The sequence below is a fragment of the Amaranthus tricolor genome, chromosome 12, assembly GCF_026212465.1.
Source record: "Amaranthus tricolor cultivar Red isolate AtriRed21 chromosome 12, ASM2621246v1, whole genome shotgun sequence".
Classification (NCBI taxonomy): Eukaryota; Viridiplantae; Streptophyta; class Magnoliopsida; order Caryophyllales; family Amaranthaceae; genus Amaranthus; species Amaranthus tricolor.
Window position 1 is genome coordinate 4,656,552 of NC_080058.1, and position 25,337 is coordinate 4,681,888.

Sequence of the window (25,337 nt, forward strand, 5' to 3'; positions counted from 1 at the left end):
CTTCTGATAAGTTTTGGGTTTTAGTTTCTTCATATGATTTGTAGTGCTTCGAGTTGCGGTCGCCTGGGAACTTGAATCGCCTCAAAATGAGTTCGTATGAGAAAGTTATGCCTATTTTAGTAACGATGTGTCCTGAAATGGTACTAATACGGAATTTATAAAATGAGATTAGAGGCTATGAAATAAATTAGGTATTCTTTTAATCAATTGTTTAAGGTTATTTATTGGGTATTTAAGATCAATTTAGGGTTATTATTTTTTTTTCAATTGGGTTTTATTGATTGATATTGTTGAGTTATGAGTTCTTATTTGATTAATCTGGGTATTTGGTTCAAATATCAAATATGGGAATGTAAGTATTAATTGGGTATTTGATTAGTTGATATTATTTGAATATGATATAAGATGGGTATTGGGATTTAGATTGGTATCAAATTGGTTAAACTCCATTAATGGTAACTCAAGCTCTTATGTGATTGTTGATGATGATTTGATGGATATGTTAATTATTGATTGTTATTCATGGCATAGAGAGGTAATCTTACAAATACTACTATCTTTTAAATTTAATTTAAGTATTTCAAAGTTCAAGTTACCTTATATAAGGTGTGGTATTACTGCTATTGATATTTGAGCAAAATCGTATAATTTTTGGTGTTCGAAACTTTGGATTTTGACTTTGTTTGACTTTGCTTCTAGTTATTGATCAAAATTATATTTTGTATGTTCACAATTTTATAAATATGAGCTTTTGAATATTGTACTATGAAAATGAGTTATGATCATTCATTTTAAAGAAAATCAAGTGACTTATTGATTCATTTTATATTAAAATGTTCGACATTGAAAAACGTCCGTTTTTGGGAATTGGCAACGAATATTTATATCCAGATTATTGTGAAATCCTATAGCTTGATAATAGGTAATGGTTATTCGGATCGGTCTCGAGCCCCCAATCCCATTTCGTTCTTGCAAGAACCGTATTTTCGGTGATGACGATCACCCGTGTTCTCAGGATTTAGATCAAGCCTACTTCCTGACGGTCCATATATTCCTACGTTTTAAAGTGTTGTTATATTATTGTTTTAATATAAGTTTTGAATAAATACGTTTGGTATATAAAGTTTTTTTTTGTTTCGCAATGAAATCATATATTTTATTTGCCGTATTGTTTTGCTATTGACTTGTAAAATAATAGCCGTATTTTGATTTCGCTATTAATTCTTAAATTTAAGGTCGTATCTTTGATTCACTATGAACTAAAGGTTCTTAGTCGTATTTATGTCGATACCAAACGATCTTTTAAAAGAGTTTGGGTTTTGTTAAATTAATGTTTTACAAGGAGTTACCAAATGAGGAAAAGATTAAATTGGAGATGTTTATTAATGATTTGTTTATAAATATAATAGTTTGTTGGATTACTCAACAATTCAATTGTTGACAGTTTTTGATGGGGCCTATCCCTTACAGGGGATAGATGCACTCTCAGGTTAACTCTAATATGGATGGACTTTTGCTGCTCTTATGTGTTATGTGCTGCGATAGCGAGGACGTCATTTTAGGAAAGTTAATTTGTAATGATATTTTAAAGAATCATGTGTTGTAAAATTGATAGAATTAGATTAAGTACCAAATGTTTTGTAATCATCAGTTAGGATTATAAATGGTTTGTAACTATTTAAGTTTAAATTGTGCAAAGTTTTTAGTTACTCTTATATTGGTTTGATGTGGCTAGCGAGCTTTATAGAAAGTATTATTATACTGTTTACGCTGGTTTCGGCTGTTTCAATGGGTGTACGAGTCTAAGTAACGGGTTGAAAAAGGAGATAAACTGACTAATTTTTGTAGGTTGATAAGTCATTTCAGTGCAAGAAAAAGTAGTAAAATATTTATTTTGTTGTATAGTAAAACTTCCATTTTTATTTTCATATTTTCATTTTTCATTGCGCAATAAGCTCTAATTAGTTCGCTTTAATTCTAATAAACTCTAACAAGTTTAGTTTAGACTTCAGTTTCTATGTGGGAGAAAACACTTTTGACTCCGAAGTTTGGATTTCTTTCGTTTCTGCAAGCACTAGCCTCTAGAGAGAATAGGACTCTCCAATTAGCATTAATTTTTTCATCACAAGCACTTGGGGGAGGGGGGGGAGAGAAAGAAGTGTTGACACCATAACTGACTTCTGAATTAGCCTGGGGTGAGGCGTTAGAAAGTAGACTGACGAAGACCTTTCTAAATTTGATGTTACATGATCAGATCCGATGATAATGGTCTCTAATATGGCAAATCAATGACTTAACAACTAAGGACAACATTGAATGGTAGCAATGTTATCTTCTTCAGGTTTACTGAAATGTCAAACTCATTGGATTCTTGTATTTACTTTTTGGCGAAGTCAAAGGAACAATGGTCCTCTTCTGATTGGAGAAGTGAAGGATGGAGTGGATTTAGAGTTTGATGAAGTTTAAATTCCTGTTGTTTTATCTGATAGCACCTGATTTTAGTCCTTTTCATCTCCATGAAGTAAAGACAAGGAAGGAGAAGGAGGAGTGGTGGGAATACGACCATATCCCTTGAATGTCATTGTTGCCTCGATAGTGAACCAACTTCATGTTTAAGGGGAGAAATTAGCGTTTTGAGAATGTTGAACCAAACACGTTAACATAGTATGAAATAGAAGTTAAATTTATTACATTCCCTTGCCTAACCCTTTCATTTCATTTATTTTTTGGGTTTTGGATCATGCATACTTCTTATTTACGTGAAGTTGAAAATGGTGCTTACTATCTAGTGTCAAACGGAAACAACCTTTTTATTATCAATGAGGAGTGTATAACAAGGGTAAGGTTGGTACATCCGACCCCCAACCCCACCCTAGGGAGCCACTTAATGGCATTGGAGCAATTGTATGTTGAAATCTTGTTGCATCAAACATGCTCCAAGTTGATTTAATATAGCTATTAAGTTCAGTTTTCTGCTTGTTCTTGCATGACAGTATTGCCTAATTGAGTGTATCATGTCAATTGCTTCAAAGAAGATTTTGTATTTAAGATGTTCTTTTGTTGTGTCAGTGACTGCTCAAAAATAAAAAGCAAAAAAAACAAAAGTAATATGATGATATAAACTATTGTTGAGCATTAATTTACCCGATTCTTATTTGTCGCCACCCTTTTCATTTTATCGCCACCCCCCTCCTAATGAAATTACGAATTTGCCCCTGATCTTTAAAAATTTACAAATTTGCCATTGAGTTAATAACTTTTCAATTTCATTTTTTTTTATTTTTTTTAATTATTTTTATTTATATTATTATTGTTATTATTATTATCATAGTTATTATTATTATTATTATTATTACGGTTATTATTATTATTATTATTATTATTATAACGGTTATTATTATTACGGTTATTAATAATAATAATAATAATAATAATAATAATAATAATAAAAATAATAAAAAAATAATAAAAAAAAAATACCAGTCGCACAAAAACGTGCGACTGACAGTCGCACAAACTAGTCGCACGTTTTTGTGCGACTGGTTTGTGCGACTGTCAGTCGCACTTTTTTGTGTGACTGGTATTTTTTTTTTTTTTTTTTTTATTATTTTTATTATTATTATTATTAATATTGTGGTTGTTATTATTATTATTATTAAATTATTATTTTTGTTTCAATTATTATTGTTATAATTGATGTAAGAAAGAAAGCATAAAATTTTATTATTAGAGGAAACCCAAAATACAAATATTGGCTAGATTATAGAAATTAGGAGTTTATAAAATACTCCAATATAGAAAATCTTAGCCAAAACAAATTTTTTTGGGATGATGCAAAACTAATGCCCAAGACTCCTTTTATAAGGAGAAGAATAACAAGCCTTTGTTATTCTTCCGATGTGGGATAATGATAAACATTAATCTTCCAATGTGGGACAATGAAAAACATTAATCTTCCAATGTGGGATAATGAAAAACATTAATCTTTCAATGTGGGATAATGACAAACATCAATCTTCCAATGTGGGATTCAAGACATAACCTTACATTGGAAGATTGATGTTTGTCATTATCCCACATTGGAAGATTAATGTTTATCATTATCCCACATCGGAAGAATAACAAAGGCTTGTTATTCTTCTCCTTATAAAAGGAGTCTTGGGCATTAGTTTTGCATCATCCCAAAAAAATTTGTTTTGGCTAAGATTTTCTATATTGGAGTAATTTATAAACTCCTAATATCTATAATCTAGCCAATATTTGTATTTTGGGTTTCCTCTAATAATAAAATTTTATGCTTTCTTTCTTACATCAATTATAACAATAATAATTGAAACAAAAATAATAATTTAATAATAATAATAATAACAACCACAATATTAATAATAAAAATAATAAAAAAAAAAAAAAAAAATACCAGTCGCACAAAAACGTGCGACTGACAGTCGCACAAAAACGTGCGACTGACAGTCGCACAAAAACGTGCGACTGACAGTCGCACAAAAACGTGCGACTGGTTTGTGCGACTTTCAGTCGCACGTTTTTGTGCGACTGGTATTTTTTTTTTAATTTTTAATTTTTAATTTTTATTATTATTTTTGTTATTATTATTATTATTATTATTATTAATAACTGTAATAATAATAATCGTTATAATAATAATAATAATAACCGTAATAATAATAATAATAATAATAACTATGATAATAATAATAACAATAATAATATAAATAAGAATAATTAATAAAAATTTAAAAAAAATGAAAATGAAAAGTTATTAACTCAATGGCAAATTTGTAAATTTTTAAAAATCAAGGGCAAATTCGTAATTTCATTAGGAGGGGGGGTGGCGATAAAATGAAAAGGGTGGCGACAAATAATAATGCCCTTAATTTATTTTAAAGTTTTTGTTTCTTGGACCGTTCTCTTTCACTTATACCACACCTAATGCTTCACATTTTGATGATTACCTCCCTGATTTTCATTTTACTATATCTAATCCTTAGCAACATTTACCAGTTATATGACAAAAGACTTGCACTTTGCTTGCAAAAGTCGTCACGGTGATGCCGTTTTTCTTTGGTAAGTTTGAAAAAGAACATTTAGCTTACATGTGTACTATTTCAGATTTTTGATTTTACGGACCATGTCTGCACATAATGTTTTTCACATTGTTTAGGGAGGTAAGCTTATTCATACAGCTTCGAGAATATGTATGTGTTTTGATAGTGGTCCTTATCACGTGGAAAATTTGAACCACTGTGATTTGATTTGAGCAATAAACTTCATGCTAATTGTATCTGGCTGTTTGATTATATTGTTTACTAGCTCTGCTTCTTTTTCAATTCAAACAAGACCTAAAGGCCTATGTTAAATTATTGATATCCCCTCGAGTTAGCAGTATGTCTTTTCAAAAATCAACTAGTGCTTAACTCTTACGCATTTTGGTAAAGATTGCTCAATATGCAATGTATGTGGCACTCCGTCCACTTTGTTTTGCACTCTCTTCAAATAGTGCCTCTATTTGTTTTTTGCCTATCTCTTTTAACATATAAACAAAACACGGTCTGCCATGCAAACCTTTTCTCTATCCATCCCTCTTCTGTCACTTTTTTTTCTCTCTAGTCAATTCAATCTAAAATTTACATTTATTATAATTTTTAATCGTCATTCCAGAAACATAGGAGAAATATCGAGTAGTAAATTCTTGCTTTAATAGCTTAAGTTTAGTTTTTCTTCATAAAAATCGAGTTCAGATAATATGATCTGAATTTCAAAAAGATGATATAATAGAACTGTGTATTATAATCTCAAAAGCATTGGTGAAACTTTAATGGATAGCTGCTTGAAGTTGCTCTTCTTTCATTGTATTATTTTTCTTTTTTTCATGGTCTTATCATTGCATTTGGAGGTCTGATTTGGGATGAATTTGTATTTTTTATTTTTCAGGTGGATGCATCTTGATCCTTGTGAAGGAATTTAAACAATCCATTGTTGTATGAGAAAGGGTACATCTAGTTTTATTGTTGTCTGCATATTTTCTTCTCTATTATTTTTCGTGTTAAAGTGGATTTTTGAATGACTAGTACTTCTTGTTTGCATATTTATTGTTGTTTCATCATAATGTAGGTGGGATAAAAAAATTGAACTATGTGATTGCTATTGCCAAAGATGGGTTATATGATGTTACAAAACGTTACACAAGAAAGTGGCATGAGGTAATCTAATGTAGATGTCATCTACTGGCTTCCAAATTTTGTTTTTGTTTTTGTTCTTGATCTTTTATTGTTCTGTCGTCGATTATGCTATCATATCTTTATCGCAGGAGCTAACCCGCCAAAATATGATTACAGAGACACTTTTATGCACAGTTCTAGAAAAACTAACAAAAAAATGCCGAAAAGGTTTTAAACCCGAAGTCATTTCCATGCTTGAAGAACATCATAAACTTGAGAATGAAACTTTAGAAAGAGATCTTCACTCCAAGGCTGATGTCGCAGTTTCACTTCCTCGTAGACTTAGTGGGGATAAGCAATGGCGCATCTCAAGGTCAAAATATCCTGGGAGGGATGGTTTGAGTTGCTCCTCTTGTCCAGTTCGTTTGTGTGTGGATGAAAATGTGTCTAACATTTATGATGCATTGGGCCTAACCTTGTCCCAATTTGTTGAAAGCTCTTTCTCAATCTCTAGTGTGATTGATGCCCTAAAGACCTTAAGAAGAATCTTAATAGTTTTTCAAAAGTGTTCGTTTAAGTCTAGAAAGACGATCAATTCTTCACTTGTTTTACAACCTTCTTTGCATAATCTGCTGCCTATTTTTGGCGAGCTACTAGACATACTACAATTGAAGTGTCAGCTGGACACAAAAAATGAGGTGTTTGTACATTTGGTTGGTCATCCTGTAAAGGCTTCATTGGCTTTGCCTGTTGCATTAGATGCTCTAAATGATGTGATCTAAAGCCTTGCTAAATCAACCAGCATTGAAAAAGATTCTCTCTCTTTGCCGCTTTTGACACTGAATATAATACATTCAGGCTCGGTCCTTGCTAGTGGAAAAGAGCTTCCTTTTGGAATTGTGAGCTGACTAATTGTTTGTTTCTTATTTGTTGTTATATGTCTGGCATGAGGGTTATTCTCCAAGTTCTTTTATGCTGGTGTGAACATAAATTGTTTTTGCAGTCTACGTCAGCTTTTGATGAGTTACAGTTGTCAAAGTGGGAAGAACCGAATGGAGCAAAAGGTGTGCTTTACTCATTTATTAAGACATTGGTAATGATTTGATCTTTTGATCTGTTAATCTTCTGAGTTGTGCCGTTTAGGTGGTTGGATTGCATATAAACTGAAAGAGGGTCAAATTTGCAAGCTTGTGGCATATGAGCTGATGTCTGCCAACGATGCTCCAGAAAGAGATCCCATGGACTGGTATGATCATTTAACAATAATTTTATGTAATCATTCCTCCTTCCAACCCTGTGATAAGGATTAATTAGAATAGATCATCAATTATTAGAAAACACAAGAGATAGCACATTCTGGTTCTTTAGAATGAACAAACAGCACAGAGCTCAACTTGCACATTTATGGTGCTTTTATAATGAGTTAGTTTGTTTTCGAAACTCGACTGCATGGGGCCATTTAAAGTCCACTTTTTTGTGTGATGAACCGGTCCCTTTTTGCACAATTCTTGTAAAGATGGCCATGCGGGTCTCTTCTCAAGGAATGGTGCAGTATGATAATATTTGTTTTTTTTTTCGGAATGATACACAAGTATGACTACCAGCTTTTGGTTTTTGGCTCTAGTGACTAGTCTATCCCAAGATTGGAGGTGCATTCATGGATTCACATTAACCTGACTTCATAACATATTGCCATATGATTGATGTCTGAGAGCTCTGAACTAAAAGAACACTTATAGAGCTACCTGCAATTTCCAATGTTCTCATCTCTATTCTAGCTCTGATGAATGATCAAACATTCTGTTGTGAATAGACAAATCTTCTAAGTGGTTGAATTTCGTCTAAAGTAAGCAAATACTACACTTACAACTTTATTTCCAAGTCTATTATGAACCGATACTGTTGAGGAAAGAACAATATCACTATTATTGATAGTTGATTAAAGAGTACAAGTACTCTTTTGTTCCATTAGAACCATCATGTTGCATTGAATAATAGTATTTGTATTGTGCAATGTTTTAGCACTATTATTAATAATGTTATTGACCGTTTATTTGTTGTTTGAAAATTCATCTACGGAATGATAAAATAATATCATTTTATTAACTCTATTTTGAAATTGTGAAAACATAACCATATTTAGATAGAAATTGATCAATTTAATATCAAAATTGATTACTAATAAGTCAAAATTAAAATTTTTTATTTTAATTGATCTGACTAAGATATATTTTAAATTAAATGAAACCATCTGGATCAAATTTTTGTCTTGAGCGAAATTGAAATTTGGAGAAAAGTAGCTACGCTCATATTCTTTTTTCTCTCCGTGTTCCCTTCTTCTCTCGCTATTGTTTTTTGTCTGCCTGCCATGGCTGCCGAATCCGCTTCTGCAATTCACAGAAACCAAGTATATCTCCTTTTTTCTGTCTTACAGTCGTTTTTCTTTTCCAACAAATTTTTCTAGTAATTTATTGTTATAATTATAATTATTGCTTTTGATGTTGAAAGGTGGATTTGTTGGAGCATATAGACTGGCGTGAAGTCGAATGTCTCAATCAGAAGAGCAGTAACTCTATTGCCAATGCTCTCAAGTAGGTTCTTCTCTCAATGTGTTCACTTTTTTTGAATTATTGCGTTGAATGAATCATTTGAGAGCTTATGCGCACGAAATTCATACCCAATTGATAATTCGGGTTTTTAAAAATGATAATTTGTTCTAGGTTATCAACATTCAACAGTATATTGTGTTTGCAAATAAATCTTTTTCTGAGAGAATGCAGGAATGTCTTGAATTATTTTGAAGTTGTGGTAGAGCAGTTGAGAACAGCAGTAGCCACAGCACGCCATTATGCGGGATTTGGGGGGTCAGATGTACCAACCTTACCTTTGTAATAGCAACAAGTTTGTGACTTGTGACCTAGGGTGATTGAGAACATAGTAAAATAGTAATGGAGGGCAATTAAAATCAAATTCGACTTTTGGTTATAGCTGGGGGTTGAGACTTCATTAGTTGAACTTTGATTAATCAATTGTTGTACTACTTTGGCTATGTGGAATTCGAAACAAGCCTTGACTATAATAAAGCAAGTATAGTTGTACTAGCGTTCAAAAGATTGATGGCTATGGTTCTTCTGGTGCTATGGACAGATGTTCATAGAATTGTTGGCTATCACAACCTTAAAAGAGAAGAAGCAAGAAGCTGTTTTAAGTTTTTCAATATAGTACACAAGAAATAAGATTGTTTTGGGAATTATGATCGACCATAAACGATTTCTTGCCTAGGCACAGAGTCATAAGTGCCTTTGAGCAGATGTCATATTTTTCCTAGTTCCTAGCACTTGAGTACTTGTGTCTTGTCCACGTGGCCGACGTTGCTACATTCCAAAAAATTTCCTTGATTTTGGCCCAAAATAATATGTTTTGTACCCTAATGAGTGTCGAAGATTCAGCCTAGGTATGGCATATGTGAGTTGGAATGAAGATATCTAGTAATGTATACATTTGTCTAGACTCTAGATAATCGTTACCTCTGCCTTCGTTGTCCTTCACCTCTATTTCTTTTTTTTTTCTATGGCTTTTATGTTAAGGTGCCTATCATAGGAATTGAAGTTTGTACCCTCATTTTCATTGATTTATAATTTCTGTTGAAATTAATGTTTTGTGCAACTTTTTTTTTTGTTGATGAAATTTAGCTCAAAATGGTTTATAACAAATTAGTGGAAATTAGCTCAAGCAAAAGGCTTGTCGAAGAGGCCAAGACTTGAGTTAGAGATAGTTTGTACAAGGTTCCGAGATAGTGTAATTAATATAGGAAATTAGGGAGAAAGGATTGCCGTAATGAATTTAAAAGTTTGTTCTACTTTGTTTAGTTTTTTGGGAGTTTCAAACTTCCAGAAAATCTTGAAAATATCTTCACTATCTGCTATATTTTTTGTAATACAATTCCACACTATCTTCTTCAATTGTCTATCAACATGTTTAAGATTCTAGTTCATAGCAGATACCCAATTACATAATTGACCAACATAGGTAAGAATGGCTACCTCAACCTAATAATAAAGTAAATTACTAAGAAGCACAACTTGTTCTTAGCAAAATTTGGAAATTTTCTGTGCCCCTTCCAATTACCTTAGTCTAAGCTCTGAAGTTATTAATCACAATGACTCAAACATGTGAAATCATATTTCACACCTTTTACGATGGGGTGGATCTACCTTTAATTATGAGGTTGTAATATTTAAAATTATAACTACATGTTGTAAACAATGATACTTTAATTATGAATCAGGGATTAGCCCATCTTGAAACCTATGGGGCAACGTTGAATATGGAGGAGTAGGAAATCTTTGATTTTGACTATTAATAAGCACCATCTCATTGAATTGTTAAGAGAAGGAGGATGAATGATATCAGGAAGGATATTTGTTGCCTAGTTTAAAGAGAACTGAGTAGTATTAGGGACTACAAGGAGAATTACAGTGAGACATGAGCAATTTTTGGGCCATACAACGTGTTTCAAGGAAACAAAATCCGTGGAGTATTGGTGGTTACTGGAGTACTATGAATATTAAAGATAGCTAATTTTTTATTTTTATGTCTAACAAAGGTATTTTGTCAAAGTCGAAAATGTTGTATAAAAGTTACTTCCCCACACTTGATCAATTTTGTTATCAACAAGGACAAGTGACATTGACAATTGTTGACCTTTGCTTGCTTTTTAATTTGGCTTTTGAGTTTTTGACTATTATTATTTATTATAATGTGCCTTACAAGCTGTGTTGTTTGTGAATTAGGGTTACCTTGAAGATGAGGGTTTGAATCTACAATTGTTGACCTTTGCTTGCTTTTTAATTTGGCTTTTGAGTTTTTGACTATTATTATTTATCATAATGTGCCTTACAAGCTGTGTTGTTTGTGAATTAGGGTTACCTTGAAGATGAGGGTTTGAATCTAGAGAGTGATGCTGATGAGCAACTTTTGATCTATATACCATTTACGCAAGTCATAAAGTTGCATTGTATTGTTATCAAAGGACCAGAAGAGGAAGGTGACTATAAACTTATCAGAATTGTTTCCTCCCCCGCCCAATTTCAACTCCAACCCCAGACCCAAACTTCTGACAAAAGTAATGAAAGAAAGGGATTGAGAAGGAAAAGTTGCATGTTTTAGACCTATTAATCGTGCTCTTATCTTGTTTCCTTGAAACATATCAGTTAAGCAGGCTATTACTGGTGTGTTATCTTGTGGAAATTTTCTTCTGGTTTCACTTGTTTATAATCAGTTAATCATCATGGAACATATTTTCATTATGTATTTTGATTCTTTATCATGCCTTACGATCAATTGATGCTATTGCTACATGCTTACGTTGTTGACTTTAGGAGGTTGCATTTGTCTTGCTTATACTTGTCTAAAACACAACGTGTGCATTTTTTTCGACCTGGCAATTGAAAATTGATTATTCTAGTTTATACTATGCTTATTGAATTATACATGTATTTTTTTCCCGTGCAAGGAAAGGGCTATATTTTGAATTATCCATTGGTTATTGGTAATGGTTTTTAAAGGTTAGAAAAGCTCTAAAAATTGTAATTTAAATTCAAAGTGTAAGCTAAAAAGAAATTTAACAAAAGTGGATTTTGCTTTTGATGAATGACTTCAAGGTGAGGTGTATAGAAAGGGAGAGTATAACACTTGAATTTCTATTCGTGTAGCATTTGTTATATATAATTTCATAGATGAACATTTTTTTCTCGAATTGAATTTATTGATATGATGGTCGAAGAGAGACAATGTAGAAGAAGAAAGGCTGATTTGTAATCTATAAAAAGAAAAAAAAATGATGCAATATACTAACAAGGAGGGACAATAAAAGGAATAAGGTAAAGAGGAGTGACACGAGAAATCATAAGGGAAGATGAGGTGGGACAAAGAATATACGTTTGAATCAGTCATAGGGATTTATTCTAATTTTGTAGAGTTAAAAGTAGTAAAAGAAAAGTATGTGGTAGTAGCATCTGAGATTTGCTTTATTAATTCTTTTTTAAAAACACTTATATAGATTCCTTCGTCCATCTCTTTTCTCATGTGTTTGTTTGTGTATAATGTGAAGATTGCTTCTTCATGTCTCGTGTTGGTCACGGGCAGCATTGGTGGGAAAGAGGGAGAAAGAGTAGGTTAAGATAGCAAGAGATGTACTAAAGTTAGGATGAATCTTTGGTTTGGAATAGATTAAAGTGGATATATGCGCAAAATACAGTTTTGGATGTGTTCATAAATACTAAAGACGTATATGTAGGGGAAATTTGAAGGTTTGCACATCCATTGTGGTAGATAAAATATGTCCCGTGGCAGAATGCCTAGATTTGATGAACAATTTTTTTATATTACCATTGGCCTCATGAAAAGTTTTCTCGCTAAAGCAATTGATGTAAATTAGGCTATCATATGGTTTGATAAGTAGAAATATTTAAAGGTATAGACAAAAGATCAATGCTATTAGCTATGCATGGTTGTGTTCTGCACCTTCTACATCTGGCCTTTGATTGAAGTCTGTGAATCAATTCAGAACTGAAATGCTTGAAGCTCAACATTATTTAAGCACTTTCCGTATTATGATGGAGAAGCGTATGGCCTTTTATTGTTTTTGACTATACATTTGCTTGGGTGCAGTTAATGTGACCTCTTAACTGTGCCTTCCCCTAGAACTTTAGTATGTTGTCAGAATTCTGAAGTCTTCATTTTCAGGTCCTAAAACTGTCAAACTTTACTCAAATAGAGAGCATATGGGATTCAGGTATGTTCTTATGTTTATGTGTATCTCTCTACTGAAGAAGCTTTGATTACTTTCTCTATCTTACATCTGGCAAATGTTATGACAATAATGTTAATGACTTCCCTACAAGTGATACAGCTGTTTTATCAACTGAGAATCTTAAGGTAACAGCTCCCTGTTTCTAATTATCGAAACTTTTTAACACTTAAACCACCTTAATAGAAGTCATCATTTTCTTACCGTGGGTACTATTATCCATTGCAGGGAAAACCTGTAGTTTTGAAGTATGTCAAATTCCAAAAAATGTTCGCTGGTATGATGAATTGCCAAATTGACTTTTGTGTTTTTACTCTGTATAATAATATTATGCTGACTTTTGTTTCATTGGTTATATCAGCTTAACGATTTTTATTGAAGATAATCAGTCTGAGGCAGAGATGACCAAGATTCAAAAAAGAGCTCTCTATGGAACAACGTAAGTTATCCTCTTTCTTTGTCATTATTACATCTTGATAATTTGTTCTAGGCATGCTAGTAGTTTTGCTGCTCCAGGATTTTGTATTGTTCATTATTTGCTCCTGTAGTATTGTTTATGCAAATCTCTGATTTTATGTTCTTCCATAAGTATGATAGAGGACCGATTCTTGAGGTTCTATAGGCGATTCTTCATTTTGAGATCTAAAGGCAGGTTTAGCTTCGTGAGAGTTTTATTTTTCTTTTTCTTAAAACCTGCACATAGCAGTTCACATATTTCCAAATTGTAGCTCGTGGGTGCATATCATAGTTCACAATTGCAGTTTCGATCAAGATTGTGAATGGTCACAATGACACGGCAACGAAGATGATGTAGTTTGTAGTTTCTATACCACCAAATATTGGCAGAAACCACATGATACGATGTGGTTTTCTTTACGCTGTACCGTTGCAGTTAGTATTGATTTTAAAGTTTTACACGTGTGAGAAACAGTCAAGTTACCGTGTTATGTGGCTGCTTATGTTGAGTGATTTGAGATGTGTAGCCATAAGTCAGTTGAAGCCTTAATCATAATGCGCAAATCAGGATCTTTGATATGCATGGAGCATTCTTCAGAGTGATGGTGTTGCTGATTTCAGCTCTCAGCGCATTTAGACGTGATGATACTTCTACAGTTTTACTGCATGGGCTCTGCAGTATAAGAGCTCGTAGTGGTACAAAATGCTTATCTATAGGATTTGTAACTGATTGCAAACTTGAATCGGCCACTTGAAGAGAGAGATTGATTGGTTTTGTTGAAACTATCTATGCTTCACTTTCCTGTTGGAGCATACATCGTTAGGGTGTAACTAAAGACCAGGATTGAAATTGCTCGGGAACCCTCACTGTCTGCTCGTGACTGAGCTGGACTCTGCTTTATTTACAGTTTACACTCAAGAAAGATGTTTGGCTATTTTTTGCGGGCCGCCAGTCAGAGCGTCCCTTATCTGCTCTGTATTTCTGTTTATAGGTGACCAGTTCTGTACTGGCTAGCAGACCTAGATGATCCCCCAAGTTTTTTTATTTTTTTATTTTTTATAACTGATTCCAACCACTCCTTTCTATTCTGATTGTACAGCTACACTGTAAACAGACTTTGCTTATGAAATGTTGCGCCTCTTCTTGCTCCATGCAATCTTCCATTACTCTCTTAAAAAACTGCCCATTACTTATATGGATTAAATGAAACTTGATGGTTTGATTCAGTTTAGTGAAATAAGTTGAGCGACAGATTCCAAAAATGGTCATTGGGGTTTAATTAACAGTGTCGGTGCACTATAGGGCCGTTTATCATCATAGGTGCTTGTGTTCACATGTGATTACCGCTATGTTCTTTGTTTTTAGAGAATACTGTTGCTTCATTTGAGATTGATAAGCTGATTGTTTCTTTCCAATTCAGCGTCGAGACAACAGATATGAAGGGTCTGAAAAAGATTGAAGACCAGCATTAATCTGCTGCTATCTAGAAATTCCGAGTCTGGGATAGAAGTGAATGATTGACCTCAAGTATTTTGGCCTTCCAGTCTTATGTCTGCTTTTTTTATAATTCTTGGATTGGATTACAGTAGCCATGTATGTGGCTTATACCCCGAAGCTGTGACATATCATCTTATCTGCAATAGTACCCAGGATTTGTACCTTTTTAAACATTACAGTTCAATTTTCTGGTCCGTGGTTTAACGTTATATGGAATTTGGATCTAGGATTTGGCTACGGAAAATATTCGCTGGATCTTGAATTGCAAAATCATATGCAGTCCTTATTCTCTTCTCTTTTGTGCTACATTTTGTGTTCTTGTTGCTTTGAAAAATTATGAATGTTCGTATGTCAGAAACTGATGAAATAATTTGGCAAATAATGTAGATGTCATCTATTGGCTGCCAAATTTTGTTTTTGTTCTTGATCTTTTATTGTTCCGTCGTCGATTACGCTGTCATATCCTTAAAAATTTATTACAGGTGCTAACCCGTGGAAATATGATTACAAAGACAGTTTTATACACCATTCTAGAAAGACTAACCAAACAATGCCGAAAAGGTTTAAAACCAGAAGTCATTTCGATGCTTGAAGAACATCATAAACTTGAGAACGAAAGTTTAGAAAGAGATCTTCACTCCAAGGCTGATACTGCTATTTCACTTCCTGGGGACTGGGAGACTTAGTGGGGACAATCAATGGTGCATCTCAAGGTCAGAATATGCTGGGAGGGATGGTTTGAGTTGCTCCTCTTGTCCGGTTCGTTTGTGTGTGGATGAGCATGTGTCTAACATTTATGATGCATTGGGCCTAACCTTGTCCAAAGTTGTTGAAAGTTTTTTCTCAATCTCCAGTGTGATTGATGCCCTAAAGACCTTAAGAAGAATCTTAATAGTTTTTCAAAAGTGTTCATTTAAGTCTGGAAAGACGATCAAATCTTCACTTGTTTTACAACCTTTTTTGCATAATCTGTTGCCTATTTTGGTGAGCTACTAGACATCCTACAATTGAAGTGTGAGCTGGACACAAAAAATGAGGTGTTTTAAAATTTGGTTGGCCATCCTGTAAAGGCTTCATTGGCTTTGCCTGTTGCATTAGACGCTCTAAATGATGTGATCTAGAGCCTTGCTAAATCAACCAGCATTGGATAAGATTCTCTCTCTTTGCCGCTTTTGAGACTGAATAGAATACATTCAGGCTCGGTCCTTGCCAGTGGAGAAGAGCTTCCTTTTGGAATTGTGAGTTGACTAATTGTTTGTTTCTTGTTTGTTGTTATACGTCTGGCATGAGGATTATTCTCCAAGTTCTTTTATGCTGGTGTGAACATAAATTGTTTTTGCAGTCTACGTCAGCTTTTGATGGGTTACAGTTGTCAAAGTGGGAGAACAGAATGGAGCAAAAGGTGTGATTTACTCATTTATTAAGACATTGGCAGTGATTTGAACTTTTGATCTCTTAATCTTCTGAGTTGTGGCATTTTAGGTGGTTGGATTGCATATAAACTGAAAGAGGGTTAAATGTGCATGCTTGCGGCATATGAGCTGATGTCTGCCAACGACGCTTCAAAAAGAGATCCCATAGACTGATATGATCATTTAACAATAAGTTTATGTAATCATTCCTCCCTCTAACCCTGTGATAAGGATTAAGTAGAATAGATCATTAACTATTAGAAAACACAAGAGACAACACATTCTGGTTCTTTAGAATGAACAAACAGTACAGAGCTCAACTTGCACATTTATGGTGCTTTTACAATGAGCTGGTTTGTTTTCGAAACTCGACAGCATGGGGCCACTTAAAGTCCACTTTTTAGTGTGATGAACCAGTCCCTTTTTGCACAAGTTCTTTTAAAGATGGCCATGCAGGTCTCTTCTCAAGGAATGGTGCAGTATGATAATATTTTATTTTTTTCGGACTGATACACAAGTATGACTACCAGCTTTTGATTTTTGGCTCTAGTGACTAGTCTATCCCAAGATTGGAGGTGCATTCATGGATTCACATTAACCTGACTTCATAACATATTGCCATATGACTGATGTCTGAGAGCTCTGAACTAAAAGAACATCTATAGAGCTACCTGCAATTTCCAATGTTCTCATCTCTATTCTAGCTCTTGATGAATGATCAAACATTCTGTTGTGAATAGACAAATCTTCTAAGCGGTTGAATTTCTTCTAAAGTTTTTTTTCTTCTTATTTGTCATTCCAAGAGTCATCCTCTTACATCATTGACTAATCTTAGTTTGTTGCTATGTATTGTACATTGTTAATACTCTGTGCTTTTTGTTTTGCTATATTTTTCATTTTGGACCATTCCTTTGATTTAACTAGATATCTATTTTCGGCTGTGGACCCAAATTCTCCTTTAATATTGACCACCAAATCATTCTCTCTTGGTGTTATTCACAAATTTCCTCCATCCATTAGTAGTTTAGCCTTATTGTCGAATTATAAATTAACAGAGTAACTTTGTTAGTTTGTAGCAAAACCAAAGCCACTGAGGGAGTATTTGATAAAGTAAATTGTGTTTGACCAATGAGGTGGAGGACTTGAGTTTCTCCTCAAAATATACACTTCAGGCTCCGGGCATAAATACACACACGACACTGAATAGAAATGGAATATCAAGAAAGCTAACCCATGGTATTGCTTATAGATGTAGGTAAACTTGTGGGTGGAGAGTGGTCGCACATCCACATCAGACTGGAACATACTGGTGACTCTATGATAATTTGTTTTTTTATTTTTGTTTTGTTAGGGGAGTTGTCAATCTTCTGTGGGAGGAGTTCCTACAATCCTAGGTTCCTTACATTTATTAGGTCTTGATTAACAAGTTCTGTTCCTGAATTTTCATGGTGCTATATTTTCTGAACCTTTATCAGGATTCTTGAAGGGAGCAAGGATGGAGGGTCCAGCTGGTATGTTTTGGATAGACAAACTTCTCAGAAATTTGATAATCGTTTTCAGCGCAAACTGTACAAGATAGAATTAAGCAACACTCAATCAAACGCCTTTAGGTATCTCACAACCACTTTTAATTTCTCCTCTTGCTTTCGCAGAAAAGTAATATTGATAGCCTTTAAGATTGTGAACTTTGCAGGTTCACCTTTTTATCAGTCAAAGATGTTGACTCAACTTTCAGGTTACAAATTGGAAGTATCGACTTGTATCCCGAAAGAAATAAGTGTCCATATGGGGAGAAATTACGGCATGACTAAAAAAAGAACAGTTGAATGATATAGAGGAATCAAATAAATTTAATAATCTTAGTTATTACTGATTGCAGGTACCAGTTTGATATATGACAATTAAAACCAATTCTAGGTTTTAGGATGATCTAATGTGAGGGTTGTATTTGTTTCAAAATATATTAGGCTGCAGAAGGACCCAACAAATGTTGTGTACATCTGATAGTTTGTATTGTGGAATTTTGCAATACTGTTATGTCGAATGACCGTGTAGTTGAAGTGTTATAAAAATGGATTTCACTACAATTCAAGACATTATTACTGATAAAAGAACAATTGTTATGTTTTGTTGAATTCATATTGATGTTGTAGATAGGTAGACCTGTCAAATAGATTAGGTTGGGTCGGGTTTGAGTTCGGGTTATATTTAAAAGGTCATAATATCCTCGACCCAAACCTAACCTGTTTAGTTAATTGGTTTGGGTTGAAAATTACAACCCTGACCCCACCTGTAACAGATCAAGTCGACTTGATTTTGACCTACTTTTTCTGTTTATAATTTTTTGTTTTCATTTTAAGGTTTTTAATATTAATTAGATCTAATTTTTCAGGCTTTAATTTTAAACTTTATGTTTTTTTTTGTTGTTTATTTTGTGTTTCCTATGAATATTAAGAAAATATTAATTTCAGGTTAGGTTTAGGTTGAGTTAACAGGTCGAATCAGCTTTTACCAGGGCAAATCTAGAGTTTAAAAATGACATGTACGTGCACAATAATCTCAACTCAAGCCAAGACCAAAATATTTAGGTCATTAATCATACTCGTTAGTCGCCTCAAATAGTGGCAACCTAAAAGATTAAATTTAGTTGCTTATATTTGTGAATTTACTTTATACTTATCAACTTTCAAAATTATCATATTTGATGTTCTAGTAAACTTGAAAATTTTGGAAAAATTAATTATATTTGGGAAATTGCTACATACATATATACTTCCTCCGTTTTATTAAAGTTGCTCTCAAATAACTATTTATGCAGTCTGATGCGTTTATCGAATTATTTATATCTAAAAGTTATATATAACTAAAAATTATAAAATTTTCATATTATTAAAATATATGGCAAGACGAATAAAACAAAATTACACATGACTACAATTTTTTTTTCCTATGTATTGATCGTAATAATGTGTAAAATACCATAAAATGATAAATACGCATAGCTATGTTGACCTCATCAATTAATTTGATGAGTTATGACTCAATACTATATCACTTGTATGTTGTAATAAATGCAATGGTGATGACAAGCGACTAACGTAAATTGGGTCGTCAGAGTTTGCGATCAAATGGTTACAAATGTGGTATTTGGTCGCCATTCGCGACTAGATGGGACGACTAGATGTTGGTCCCATCTAGTCGCCAACTGGGGACCAAACACAAGTCCCCATTTAGTCGCCATGTATTCCAAAGCAAGAAAATTTAATTTTGAAACTCAAACATTTCATTTTCATCCGATTTACCCTCCAAAATTAACCTATTTCAACTTATCCTCTACCCTTCACTCTTTCTCTCTCATTCTAAACTCTAATTTTACATCTCAATCTCTTTTACTCTCATTTATTTAGATCTCATTCTCTTACTCTCTCATTTTTACTCTTTTATTTTACATCCCTTTCTCTAATTACTCTCTCATTTCAACTCTTTTTTTCCAGCTCTTTCTCTTACTTTCTCCTTTTTACCATTTTCTTCATTTTTCGGTAAGAAGGTGACAAGGAGGCGACAAGAAGAGGTGGTTGTTCGTAATTTTTGTAATTTTTATTAATTTTTTATGTAATTTTATATTATTTGATTAAATTTTGTTATGATTGTTATTTAGTTTTTTTTATGTAATTTGTTGGTTTTATGTTAAGTAATTTATGTTTTTGGTGTTAATTATGTCAGTGTTTTTTTTTTTTATTTTTATTTTTTATTTTTTATTTTTTTTATTTTTTTTTAGTGTTAGATATATTGGGTTGTTTTTTATTTTTTTTTCTTTTCATATAATTTTATATTTGTTTTGTTATTTTCGTTTATAATTTTTTTGGGATGTTTAAATAATTATTTTTGTTATTTTGTTGTCCAAGTTTTTTTATTTGATTCATAGGTTGTTTTTTTTATTTTCTTTTGATATTTTTGTTATTATATTATGTTATTTTTGGTATGTTTTTTCAAAAAGCTAGTTATATTTTTTTTATTCAAGTATTTCCAATAATTTTTTTTTGTCCAAGTTTTTTTATTGGATACAGATTTTTGTTCTTAATTTTTTTTTGACATTATTATTTTAGGTTATTTAAGTTGGATGGTTTTTATTTTTATTTTTTTAATTTTTTTTGACATTATTGTAATTTTTTTCAAATAGAAAGTTTTAAGTATTATTTTCAAAGAGCTATCTTTTTTTAATTTTTTTTTCTAATTTCTGTTTTTTTTTACTATTTTCTATTTTGTTATTTTATTTTGATTTTCTATTATCATTTTTAATTTTTTGTGTTTATATTATTACTAGCATTGTTTACTTGTGTTATTTCGTTTTTATTTTACTATTTTCTTTAATGAAATTATTATTTATGTTCTTTTTATGAAATTATATAATTATTATAATATTTATAATCTTAAAAAATAAAATCGTATATTATTTTTAATATAATAATTATACTAAAAGTAGTATACGATTTTTTTTTAATTTTTTTATTCTAGGTATTTTTCTAGAATAAACTCGGTCACCGAATGACTTGAAATAGCAAGTTTTATTTTCTCAAAAATAAAGATAAATTAAAATTAGATGTCGAATAAAATATTTAAAAATGTTAAAAAAAATTTGATTTTTTTTATTATTCAGAAATTTTTTATGTAAATTTTTTAAATTTTTCTTTAATTTTACATTAATTTTCAAATTACCTACTATAATAGGTTATTGGGATACCCAAGTTTACTCTAGGCAAATACCCTCTAAAGTTGGAATTATTCATGGTTAATCAATAGGTGGAATTATTGTAGGAAAATTATGAAAAGATTAGATTATTCAAGGTAATTTTTCCTTTTTTTTATTGAATAGTAAAAATATGTTAATTTATGTATATAGATTAATTATAGTAATGTAATTTTTGTAATATATGTAATTTAGTTAATGATTAATTTTATTTTTAAACCTCAATTTATTATTTATTATTTTATGTTTGAGTTGTGAATATTATTTAAAGAAAAAAAATGAATATTTGTTATTAATAATAACACATATTCAATTTTTTTTATAATACGAAATTCATTTAGCGACAAAGATGGCGATAATTTTTATTTAGCATTTTAGCGACAAAGGCTTTTGTGACAAAGGCTGTGTATTATTAGTATTTTATTGTTAGTTAATAAGAATTAGGAGTTTATAATTTAGATTTTAGGTTTTATTTTAATTAATATAACAATAAATATAGAAAAATATAAAACTAAATAACAAATATAATATACACGAAAAAAATAGGGATATTATCAATGGTAACCCTGTATTATAGCACTTTATCAATGGTACCCACGAGTTTTTCAATAGTACCCTCAAACTATACTGCTAATTACAATCGTGACACTTTTAAACTTTTTTCCCTTTAAGTTACCGTTAAATCTTGAATTTAACCTAATCATTATTAGTTTCTTCTTCTTCCCTTTTCCTTTTCCTCTTTCTTCCTCCTTTCCTTCTATGCCTGCTTCATCTCAAGCTCTTAGGAATACTCCCATTCAACATATTGGTATTCAAATCCAAACATAACAAGCTCTTCCAATCACCCAACTCAGGTGGGATTTCACAAAAAAAAAATAAAAAATCTTTACCATCAAACTAGCACCTAAACGATTTCAAATAATAAATTAATTCACACTCAAAACAGAAATTAAACGAAAACCCACATTAAATAACCAAATTTCATGAATATAGAATAAAAAAGATCCTAAAAATACAGGGGAAAAATAAAAAACCTCTTTGTTGACAGGCAATTCATCATCAATAACTACAGAAGCTTTATAAAGGGATACATCAGAAATGATTTCAGGAGCAGCAGAAAGAGAAAAGCTCCAATCTTTCTTCTTCAAGTGAAGAAATGAAGGAGAAGAAAAATGTTTTGGGTTTGCAAAGGTTGAAACGTTGAAGGGTTTAAAGGATAGTTTAGGAGATGGGTATGTTGAAGGTTTAGCAATGGCATTGATGTTAGGTTGAACCGCCATTGAAAGCATCTTCAAAGCTCAAAGAGGAAAAGAAGATATGAGAAACTAGTGCTCCTCACTAATATGAACTAAACTGGAAAAGGAAATTTTTTCTCTGGTTTTTTTTTTTAAATGAAATTTTTTTCTCAGCTTAGCTACAAGTTGTTTTTTTTTTATTTTATAGGTTAGTAATCAAGAGTAATTCACAAATTTCGGCCATCGTTTTCGTTTGTTGGGAAGAAGTTTGTTCGCTCTTTTATGCATATTCGGGTTGATCATTGTCGGGCTTGAGATGAAGCAGTCATGGAAGGAGAGCAGGAAGAGGAAAGGGAAAAGAGAAGAAGAAGAAACTAACCATGGTTAGGTCAAATTCGAGATTTAACGACAACTTAATGGAAAAAAGTTCAAAGATGTTACGGCTGTAATTAGCAGTATAGTACAGGGGTACCATTGGAATTAAAAAAAAAACTCGTGGGTACCATTGATAAAGTGCTATAATATAGGGGAACCATTAATAATATCCCAAAAAAATATAAAAACAATAAACTAATTATATAAATATAGAAAATAGTAACAAATATATTACAAAAGTTTTAAAATATACATAGAAATTATTTTTTAATAAAATATACAACAACCTAAATCATCTATGACCACTACCATTTCAACCACCCTGTCGCATACGAGGCCCGCTCGAGCCACCTAGAGCACATGTGTTACGAGATCCACTATGAACCTCTAAGCCACCCGCTTCACTCGCACGACTAGATTTTCCAGCAAGCTAAAATTAAAATATATGAGTTTTTCGTCGAAAACCCCCGAGAATTAGCTCTGATTTTGAAGGTCATTGAATCGTTGGAGGCTAAGTTGCCATGGTCCGAGTCAGAAGTTTAGGCGTGAAAGGCAGAAAATAAAGTAGTATCGGTATTGTTGGAGTCATTGACAAGAGAGAAGAAAGAATTAGAGATAAAGATGCAAGAAATGAAGAAAGAGAGAGATTAGATATAAGCAAATTTTGAAAAATTGGGTTATTATGAAATTAGGGTAGTTAAAGAATCAAAAATGATATTAATAGGGAAAAATATTTTCTAGATGTGGTGATTGGTGAAAGAAATGAGTTGATTAAAGAATTAGGTGTTATACTTAATGAGATTAATGAATTTAATACAAAAATTAGGGGATTAGAAATAAAAGAGAAGTATTCAAATAAGAAATTGGTTGAGTTGCAAATAGAGTATGATATGAAAGTGAGAGAGAATGGAAAAATAAGCAAGGAGAAAGGACTCAAATTAGAGGGGGAAGTATCAAAAATGTGCAACAAAATAAAGGACTTAAGTGATGATGAAAAGACTGAAGATGGAGAATCAAACAATGATGAAATGAAGAATAAGCAATGGTGTTTAGTAGACGGTGTAAAAAAGTGTTAAGGGATTATTCTAGGTCTTGCGACATTAATTCTTATAGCTGTGGCTTTTGTTTATGCCTTAAACACCGTCCATCGGATGAATGCTTGAATGTTTTTGTGCTTAATATTTTTGTAGTTTTTGTGAAGTTAAATTCATTGTGGTGCCTCTTTGGATGTTCTATTCTTAGCTTCTTTGTCCTTTTCTATTGCTGCCTAATGTGTTGTCCTGCTTCATGTGATGGTGCTTGTTATGGCTGTTGATAGGATACCGTACCCGTTTAGGGGTCGTGATGGTTGTAACAATGGCGGTGGCAAGGGGCTTACTAAGAAGTACTTTATTGATCACCTAGGGTCACGCCATTTCAGCTCTGATGAGTCCAAACGCTATCTTAAGGATCATATCGCTAGTGACCCTTGCTTGTTTTCTTCCCTTCACATAGCTCTTAAAAAAGCAGGTATTTGGTTTTGTGGTGGGTGCTTACGCACACACTCCTCCAGCAAGAGCTGTAGGCATGCCAACGGCTCTATGCTTCTTGCCCCTACCTCAGATGCTGATGCGATCCATGGTATCCCTCGTCCTTTGGCCTCGATTGGTGCTGATAGTTTGTCAGACGAGCCGACCCCCTTGGGCTCTTCTATCGGCCTCTTTTCCCCTAGTTTTGATGTTGACCTTCTTGGGCGTGTTTTTACGAAACCTTTTCGAACTAGTAAAAAGCAGCCCTCCCAAACTACGTCTGGGCTTTGCTAGGGTTTTCCTCCATGCTCTTGATACGGTTTCAGCTTGTCCGAGTGACATATCAAATTGGGTACAACTTCTTATTCTGCCTTGTTGTGTTTTACGCACTTTTCTACCTAAGACTAGAGTTGAACGAAGGCCTGATATGAGGGAGCGCTGTTAGTTGGAAAGTATTTCGAGTGCCATTTCTAGATGGGGGGATCTTGGGGAAAGGCTTTGCCTGGTCTTGGACCGTTTAGCGGAGGTACCTCCCCCTTATGCTAGTGATAAGTCTTGTAAGCTTGAAGATTTCAATCTTTATCAATGCAAACATAAGCTTGGAGATGGGCATTTTACCGTTGCTATTAAGGTGTTGTCTTCGTCTAGCGTGGCACCTTAATGGTGATATATATAAGTATATATATGTATTTGTAATAGAAAGTTGTAAGTATTATTTTCAAAGAGCTATCTTTTCTTTCTTTTTTTTTGTTTTTTTTTACTATTTTCTATTTTGTTATTTTATTTTGATTTTCTATTATCGTTTTTAATTTTTTTATGTATTATTTTGTGTTTATATTATTATTAGCTATATTTACTTGTGTTATTTCGTTTTTATGTTACTATTTTCTTTAATGAAATTATTATTTATGCTTAATTTTATTTATTTATTTATTATTTTCGTTAATTGGTTTGGGTCGAAAATCACAACCCTGATCCAGCCTGTAACAGATCAAGTCGACAAGATTTTGACCTACTAAATCCATTTATTATTTTTTGTTTTCATTTTAACGTTTTTAATATTAATTAGATTTAATCTTTTGGCTTTAATTTTAAACTTTATGTTTTTTTGTTGTTTAT

General features: G+C 32.4%; 1 long non-coding RNA gene and 1 pseudogene across 2 annotated transcripts; both read left to right on the forward strand.

The window, feature by feature from the left end:
• The first annotated feature begins 344 nt into the window (after positions 1-344).
• Positions 345-18,404, forward strand: LOC130828462 (peptide-N(4)-(N-acetyl-beta-glucosaminyl)asparagine amidase-like; annotated as a pseudogene).
• LOC130828932 (uncharacterized) lies at positions 8,458-17,805 on the forward strand. 2 transcript variants are annotated; one of them, XR_009047433.1, is made up of 9 exons: positions 8,458-8,583; positions 8,685-8,767; positions 11,100-11,223; positions 12,924-13,115; positions 13,216-13,264; positions 13,349-13,426; positions 15,424-16,179; positions 16,284-16,343; positions 16,424-17,805. It is a non-coding gene; the product is annotated as an uncharacterized LOC130828932 (long non-coding RNA). The 2 variants fall into 2 exon arrangements; XR_009047432.1 differs by lacking the exons at positions 15,424-16,179; positions 16,284-16,343; positions 16,424-17,805 and adding an exon at positions 14,865-15,405.
• Positions 18,405-25,337: the final 6,933 nt, after the last annotated feature.